At 45.6% G+C, this 8,009-nt stretch overlaps 1 protein-coding gene across 2 annotated transcripts in view; it reads left to right on the forward strand.

Annotated features, from left to right (window-relative positions):
• KCNA6 (potassium voltage-gated channel subfamily A member 6) overlaps positions 1 to 7,778 on the forward strand; it is a 34,191-nt gene extending 26,413 nt beyond the window's left edge. The window contains exon 2 of one of the 2 annotated variants that reach the window (XM_054444719.1): positions 7,701 to 7,778. The gene's annotated coding sequence lies outside the window, so the exon portion shown is untranslated. The remainder of the gene's footprint in view (positions 1 to 7,700) is intronic. The other variant, XM_054444720.1, reaches the window with a different exon arrangement.
• The last annotated feature ends 231 nt before the right edge of the window (positions 7,779 to 8,009 follow it).

Below are 8,009 nucleotides of genomic sequence, written 5' to 3' on the forward strand. Positions count from 1 at the left end.
GATCGGATCCATCCTCCAGCTCCTCTTTCTCTTTTTATAAATGCCAAAAAGAATTGGGGTCCTGAGTGATGACTTGATTGGCCCAAGGCCACATGGCTACTATGACTACTTTATAACAGAGCTGGATTTTGGAGTCCAATGTGTTAATTCACTTACTCCCTTGGCTAAGACACAAAGCTTCTGAAAATAATCTTTTATGAGAGCTTCCATTCAGCTCAGACTTTGAAGAAATGATAGTTGTTACGTACTATATACGGAGAGGGTGCAGGTCTCAGTATCAGACTGATCTGGGCTCAAACCCTGGCTCTCCTAGTCACTAGTGTTGAGATCTTGGGCACATTTCTCATACACCTTGTGTTCCTCCAGTATAAAATGGGGATCACTCTGGTCTCCTCGCAGAAACATGGCGAGGGTGTTCTATTGAGTAGAAGATATGCTTAGCAAATACTCATTGCTAAATCAAACAAGGCTTCCTAGTCAAAATGAGTAATAGCTCCCTCCTTCCTAGTGCTCTGATTCTGAAGCTGGTGTAGTTGTGGAATTATTTAGTGCCCTCATGTTTGTGGTTGGGACCAGAGAACAGGGGCCTTTCTTTGCTTTTCTTCAGACCCCAGGGGAATGCTCTGCACAGAGCCTGGGTGTCATCAGTCAGCCCACGACCATGCCTTGTAGGCTTGGGAAAACTCAGACAGAGAGGGAAATGTGAGACTCTGGCAATGTGAAAAACCAAGTACCTCTCTATTACTTTTTTTCTAGCCTTGTGAAGTTTGTTCAGCCTACAACCCAGCATTGATTAAAGGCCTGCTCTGTTACCCCACCCCAGTGGCAGTGCACCCACTGGGTAAGATAAAGTGAGGGGTGCAGGGACGCACAGGTAGAAGGAGATCCTTCAGGCCTGGTCACATCTGAGGTTATGGGGCGGTGGCCTGATACCCCTGAGACAATACGCTTTTTGATACTCTTTTGAGGGTGGCTGCAGAGGACATTGGCTTGTACCTCTGGCCTCTCTGTTCATTCTTCACCTCATAGAATGAACATTTGTGGGCCTGCATTGGGGCACTGTTTTGTCCTTGTTATGTGCTTCATGCCCTAAATCACCACATCTGAATTCAATTCCTAGTCACTCACCTGTCTCTAGAACAAATCCCTATGGAATATCCATCTTTCTAGACCCAGAGAGGGTCCTGCCTCTCTCAATCTTCCCTCTGTCCTCATTGCTCTAAATCCTAAATCTCCTTCAAAGACCACCTAGCTCATATCCAGCTTTCTTCATGAAGTCTATATGTGGACTGGACCATTCCTTTTGCACTCAGCAGAGGTTACCCTGTGTTGCTGTACATTTTTAGACTGTAAGAGTCCTTTCTAGACATACATGTACAACCAAACCCTCACCTCAAGGGGTCAACAACCTAGTTGAAAATATGTCTTAGGTACAATTGGGCTGCCATTTTCTTGAAGGCAGGGCCCTGTCTCATCGTTTTTATTCCTCAGAGCACAATATCAGGGAACTATAGGCTGCATATAACAGTGGCATTAAAAAAAAGAGAACATTTTTTATCTCATAAGAAATGGAGTCTTGAGGAAGGACAGCTTCAGGATTGGTAATGCATCAGTTAGCTATGGCTACGTAGCTAATCAATTCAAAACTGAAGAGTTTGGAACACCACTATTACTTTATAGCTCCCAATTCAAGCAAGTCAGCAATTTTGGCTGAGCTCAGCTAGGCAGCTCTTCTGGTCTCACCTGTGCTTCCTCATGCATCTGTGGTCACCTCTAGGTTGATCAGGTGGTGCTGCTGGGGGTTGTGTGTCTGTTGGTCAGGGAGTCTCAGTATCTTGCCCATGTTGCTCCCATGTCTCTAGCAGGGCAGCCTGGAGTATCCCTCTTGAGATGAGATTTGGAGTTGGTGCAGTCACTTCTGCTGCAATGCTGTTGACTAAAACTCAGTGATGGGGAAATGGACGCTGCCTCTTCATGGGAGGAGCTTCAAGGTCACATTGCCAAGGGCAGATGGAGCATTGGAAGCATTTTTTGTAGTGGGTCTGCCATAGCCAATGATGTTAGGGCTTGAAGAAGTTTGTTCTTAGGACTTGCTTGGCTTTTTGCCTCATGCTCACAGATGGCAGCAGCAGTTCCAAGCATCATGTCCTCACACAACAGTGTGTGAAGGCAGGAAGGGTTGAGCCTAAGGATGAGGAAAACTTCCCCAGCTGTCTCCTATGAGCCTTTCCTTAGGCTGTGGTTAGGGCGGGGCTGTCCTAACCAGAATAGACCAACGGCTAGGGTTACCATGATTAACTTAGAGTCATCCCCAGGCTGGGAGGGACTTGTCTTCTTCTTGTTCTGCTTCTCCTTCTTCATCTCCTTCTTCTTTAAATTATTTTTTTTTTTTTTTTTTTTTTTTAGACAAGGTCTTTCTCTGTCACCCAGGCTGGAGTGCAGTGGCATGATCATGACTCTCTGTAGCCTTGATGTCTCAGGTCCAAGTGATCCTCTCACCTCGGCCTCCTGAATGGCTGGGACTACAGGCACACCCACCATGTCTGGCTAATAAATTTTTATTTTTATTTTTTGTAGAGACAGGGTCTTGCTATGTTTCCCAGGTTGGTCTGAAACTTCTGGGCTCAAGTAATCTTCCCACTTTGGCCTCCCAAAGTGCTGAGATTACAGGCGTGAGCCACCATGCCCAGCCAGCCTGTCTTCTTTGAAATGTTGGCTTCCAGAAACCTGAACAAAATTGGGGTTCTGAGAGCACAAAGATGGTAGTGGGGGCTGTCAGCTGGTGAGATGGAGTTTTGCTCTTGTTGCCCAGGCTGGAACCAGTAGGGTGTGGAAGAAGAAATTTACGTGGTGCCTTGTACCCACTTTTTTTTTAAATAGACATTGATATTAAGCCTATATGTGTGAGGCACTAGAGAATTAAAGGGGAGCAAAACTTTAATCTTCTAAGAAGGTCACGTCTAGATGGCAGATACGAGTAAACAGCTGACTGTAGTACAATGGTGGTAAATGGTAGAATCGGGGGCTTGGGGATTTAGGGCAGACTTTCAGGGCTTATGTGAGGGCCCAGATCCTGCCCTGCTGTTCAGGCCTTATCACCAGTGGGTTCTGACAGTAAAGACCAATGCAGGCAGCAAGGTACCACTTTATTAGTATCCAAAGCAGGACCCAGCTACCTGCAATTCAGGGCTCTCCAGTAAAAGACTGAGTTGAAACCCACAACTGGGACTACAGGCCAAAGTGGGGTCTCTTACTCTCATCTACCTTGGAGTCAAAATCTGTGACAAGCTCTTTTAGAGGTGACTTTCAGGAGGGTGAGAGAACAAGACCCAAAAGTGGTTCTAAGCCCTCTTACCCAGCTGATTTCATGGAGTGAGAATCATACGGACAGAAAGAAAAGGCGCCTGGTCCCACCCAAGGGGCCAGGGACTGAAAAGCAAGCTGGTTATGAGGACTGACTTAAGGCACAATAACTCTGTTAACTAGTAAAATGTAGCCTAACCAATGTATTGGATTCAACTATTGGGATTAGGAATTTAGCATTCTTGGAGTCTATATAGGAGGGAAGCTAATACATGCAAAACGTAACTGAGTACTCCCATTTTTCTAAGAAACAGAGAATGATTTTTTTTTTTTTTTTTTTTTTTTTTTGAGATGGAGTCTTGCTCTGTCGCCCAGGCTGGAGTGCAGTTGGCTCACTGCAAGCTCTGCCTCCCGGGTTCATGCCATTCTCCTGCCTCAGCCTCCCAAGTAGCTGGGACTACAGACACCCACCACCACGCCCGGCTAATTTTTTGTATTTTTAGTAAAGATGGGGTTTCACCATGTTAGCCAGGATGGTCTTGATCTCCTGACCTCATGATCCATCTGCCTCAACCTCCCAAAGTGCTGGGATTACAGGCGTGAGCCACCACACCCGGCCAAGAATGATTTTTTTAAAATTATTTTTTTCTTTCCTTTTTTTTCTCCATTTCCCCCTGTTCCCACTTCCTACTTAGCCCTTTATAAATGTAATTCTAACCTTTACCTTCCCTTCAGCAGACACTCCCTACAGGGCAATTTCATCTAACTATGTGCTTAGAAGCTACAGAGTGGAACTCTCCCACCAGGAGACTTCCTCATGGGACAACAGTCAATCTCCAACCCAAGTTGCTTGTTATGAAACTGTCTCCCACCTGGAGAGTTTTGGCTACCTTTGACAACCTAGTTCTGCCCGCAAAGACATCAACTCAGCTGCCTGATAGATAAGGCACCGAAGCCAATATGTGTACCCCGACCTGCTGGCTTCCTTTCCTGCATGTCATTCATGCTAGGCCCCCTTTAAAAAGAACCTTCTTTCTGTTCCAAAAGCAAAGTGGTGCCCTTAAGGCAGGAAGCCTGTACTTCTTCCCCTAAGGTAGCTATGGAATAAAAAGTCACTTTTTTTTTTTTTTTGATGGAGTTTTGCTCTTGTTGCCCAGGCTGGAGTGCAATGGCACAACCTTGGCTCACTGCAACCTCCACCTCCTTGGTTCAAGTGATTCTCCTGCCTCAGCCTCACAAGTAGCTGGGATTACAGGTGCCTGCCACCATGCCTGGCTATTTTTTTTTGTATTTTTAGTAGAGACGGGGTTTCACCATGTTGGCCAGGCTGGTCATGATGAACTCTGACCTCGGGTGATCCACCTGCCTTGGCCTCCCAAAGTGCTGGGATTACAGGCACAAGCCAGCACGCCTGGCCAAAAGTCACTGTCTTTATACCAGACCTCACTCTTGTTAATTGGACTCTGCCAGCAGCGAGTAGATCAGGTGGACTCTGCAGTAAGTAATACTGGGAAGGCAGGTAACGGGTGGTCTGGGTAAGTGAGGAAGAACAACAAATTCTTCCTTGGCACTGGAGGGGGTCAGGGAAGGTTTCCCAGGGGAATTAACACTTCAGCAGGGCCTTGGAAGATGACTTGGAATTTTCATTGTTGAAAATAAAATTCTTAATAAAATAAATGGCTTGAACAAAAGCACGGGGCTCGAGAATGGGATGCTGTGTTCAAGGACCTAGGAGCTTGGGATATATGGGGTGAGAGAAAGGGTGCAGGAAAGGCTAGAAAAATAATAATAAAGACTCAAGATTGTGAAGAGTCATGAAGCTGCTTAGAAGTGGGATTCATTCTGAATGCCATGGGAGCAAGCAGGAGTTTTAGATCAAAGTGACATCCTCAGGTCACATTTAGGAATGATGCCTCTGGCTGAAGCAAGATGGGAGTGGGACAGACTAGCATTGAGGGCACCCAGTGGGAGTGTCTGATACAGCCAGTTGCAGGGAGACACGCCCCGGCGGCTCACCCAGGAGAAATACTTTATCATTGATATTGCTTATAATTGCTAACTGTGATATTGTGGAATATATATTTGATCTTCATCCTGTTTCCTGGCATAGGGATCTCCAAAGTGATGTCTTCTTGTATGTCAATGAGTTTACTGATGGCTGGCAGCCCCTGGATAGCTTCAGGACAGTGGCTGGTCACTGAAAAGACCAAGGCAGGATTATAGGGCTGGAACTTTCAATCCTGCCCCCCACAAGGGGTGAGGGGCTGAAGGTCAAGGCAATCATCAATGGCCAGTGGTTAAATCAATCATGCCTATGTAATGAAGCCTCCATAAAAACTCCAAAAAGGCCAGTTTCAAAGAGCTTCTGGATAGCTGAACACATTGAGGTTCCTAGAAGGTGGCACACCCTGAGAGGGCATAGAAGCTCTGTGCCTCTTATCCATACCTTGCCCTGTGCATCTCTTCATCACTATCCTTTGTAATAAACCCATAAATGGAAGTAAGTATTCTGAGTTCTGTGAGCCACTCTAGCAAATTAAGCAAACCCAAGGAGGGGGTCATGGCAACTCCAGTGTATAAAACCAGTCCCTCAGAAGCACAGGCAAAACAACGTGGGGCTGTGACTGGCACTGGAAGTTGGGGGCAGTCTTGTGGGGCTGAGCCCTCAACCTGTGGGATCTGATGCTGTCTCCAGGTAGACAGCATCAGAATGGAATTGGAGGACACTGGCTGGTATCTGCTGCAATTGTTTGCATGTTGATGGGGAGGAATCCCCAAAGATTTTATCACAGAAATCTGTGCTGATTGTGGTGTGAGAGCAGAGGAAGAAGTTTGTGTTTTTTTCTACTTACAGACACATATGGAAATAAAAAGCTATGAACTTTTGGCCAGTATTATTGTTTTAATATCCTCTGTGGACAATGCAACCCTTTATTGCCTGTGTGGGTAGACTGCTCTCCACGCACTCCTCGTTGCTCCACCTATGGGAGGCTTTTATGGAAACCCAAGCAGAAGAGGCTACAGTCACTTACTGAGCATTTGTTGGGAGTGCATGGATAGACTGCGTGAGTGCGGGCTCTGCAGCTCGGAGGTGGTTTGAAGAGAGCCTTTGTATTTGGGTGCTGCTGCGCTAGGCTGCAGAGACTGCTCTCCAAGTGTTCCACTCTGAGAGAGTAGAAAATTAAGCACACCCACTAAGAGGGTTTAAGGTGGGGTGGTTATCGTCATCTGACTGTCCTCAGCTGCAGGGTCTCATAAGTTCCACCTCCTGTGGCCATGGCCACAGTGGCATCCCCTTGACCCTCTCCCGGAGCCTAAGAACCCCTTCCTCAGACTGCTTGGAGGGGGTGGTAAGGAACAGTGTCTCTTTTGTTCTTGGGATGTCCTCCATAAAAATTTCAGAGCTGCCTGGGAATCAAGTTGAGTGGAGATGTTTGATGAATAGGTTTATTCAGAAACAAACCTAAAGCTTTGCCTGCAGCCTCTGTGGCTCCTGGCTTGTCTAGGAGCCCTGCTCCCTGACTTTGATACTGGGAGGTGGCACCTTACACACACTGGGGGCTACCAGTGAGTTTACAGGGTGATACTATTTGCAGAGCAGTGACTGAAGACAGCTGCTTTTCTTGACCTCTTATTGCTTTTCAAGTGTAGCCTAGTTGAAATGGGATATGATGGTCCAGTTTACTCAGTCGCCTCTGAAAAATGAGAAACTTTGTTATATCTATTTGCTGTTTACCTGCTACCTGATTTTGAACAGAGCATATAACCTATCTGCCATAACTAAATACCATACACTTGGAGGCTTCAATAACAGAGACTTATTTTTTAACTGCTGTGGTGGCTAGAAATCCGTCATCAAGATGTCAGCAAATTGGTTTCTGGTGAGGGCTCTCTTCCTGGCTTGCAGATGGCTGCCTTCTCGCTGAGGATGCACATGGCCTTTCGTCTGTGCACAGAGTGAGAAAGAGCTCCAGTGTCTCTCCCCTTTTTATGAGGTCACCAATCCCATGGGACTAGGGCCCCACCCTTATGACCTCATGTAACCTTAACTACTTCCTTAGAGGTCCATCCTCAAATACAGGCATCCTGAGGTGTAGGGCTTCAGCATGTGAGTTTTGGGGAAACACAAACATTGGTGCATAAGATATTCTCCTGCTCTGATTGCTTTCAAAGGCTCTCAGGAGTTCAGGCATAATATGCATAAAAAAGCAGGCAAACTCTGCTTATGCATAGAATAATAAAGTTTGTGCATTGAACTCAAAAACTTAAGGAAGACTTGGTTTAAAGATTTATAATCTTAATAAATTGAATGTAGTTGACCTGTAAACAACATGGGTTTAAACTGCATGAGTCACTTATGCATGGATTTTCTTCTGCTTCTGCCACCCCTGGAACAGCAAGACCAACCCTTCGTCTTCCTCCTTCTCCTCAGCCTACTTGGTGTGAAGACAATGAGGATGAAGACCTTTACGATGATACACTTCCACTTAATAACCAGTAACTATATTTTCTCTTCCTTATTATTTTCCTAACATTTTCTTTTCTCTAGCTTACTTTATTGTAAGAATATACTACATAATACATATAACATACAAAATATGTGTTAAATGACTTTTTATGTCATCAGCAAGGCTTCTGGTCGACAGTAGGTTATTAGTAGTTAAGTTTTGGGGGAGTCAAACGTTCTATGCAAATTTTCAACTGCT

Source organism: Pongo pygmaeus, chromosome 10 (genome assembly GCF_028885625.2).
Source record: "Pongo pygmaeus isolate AG05252 chromosome 10, NHGRI_mPonPyg2-v2.0_pri, whole genome shotgun sequence".
Lineage (NCBI taxonomy): Eukaryota > Metazoa > Chordata > Mammalia > Primates > Hominidae > Pongo > Pongo pygmaeus.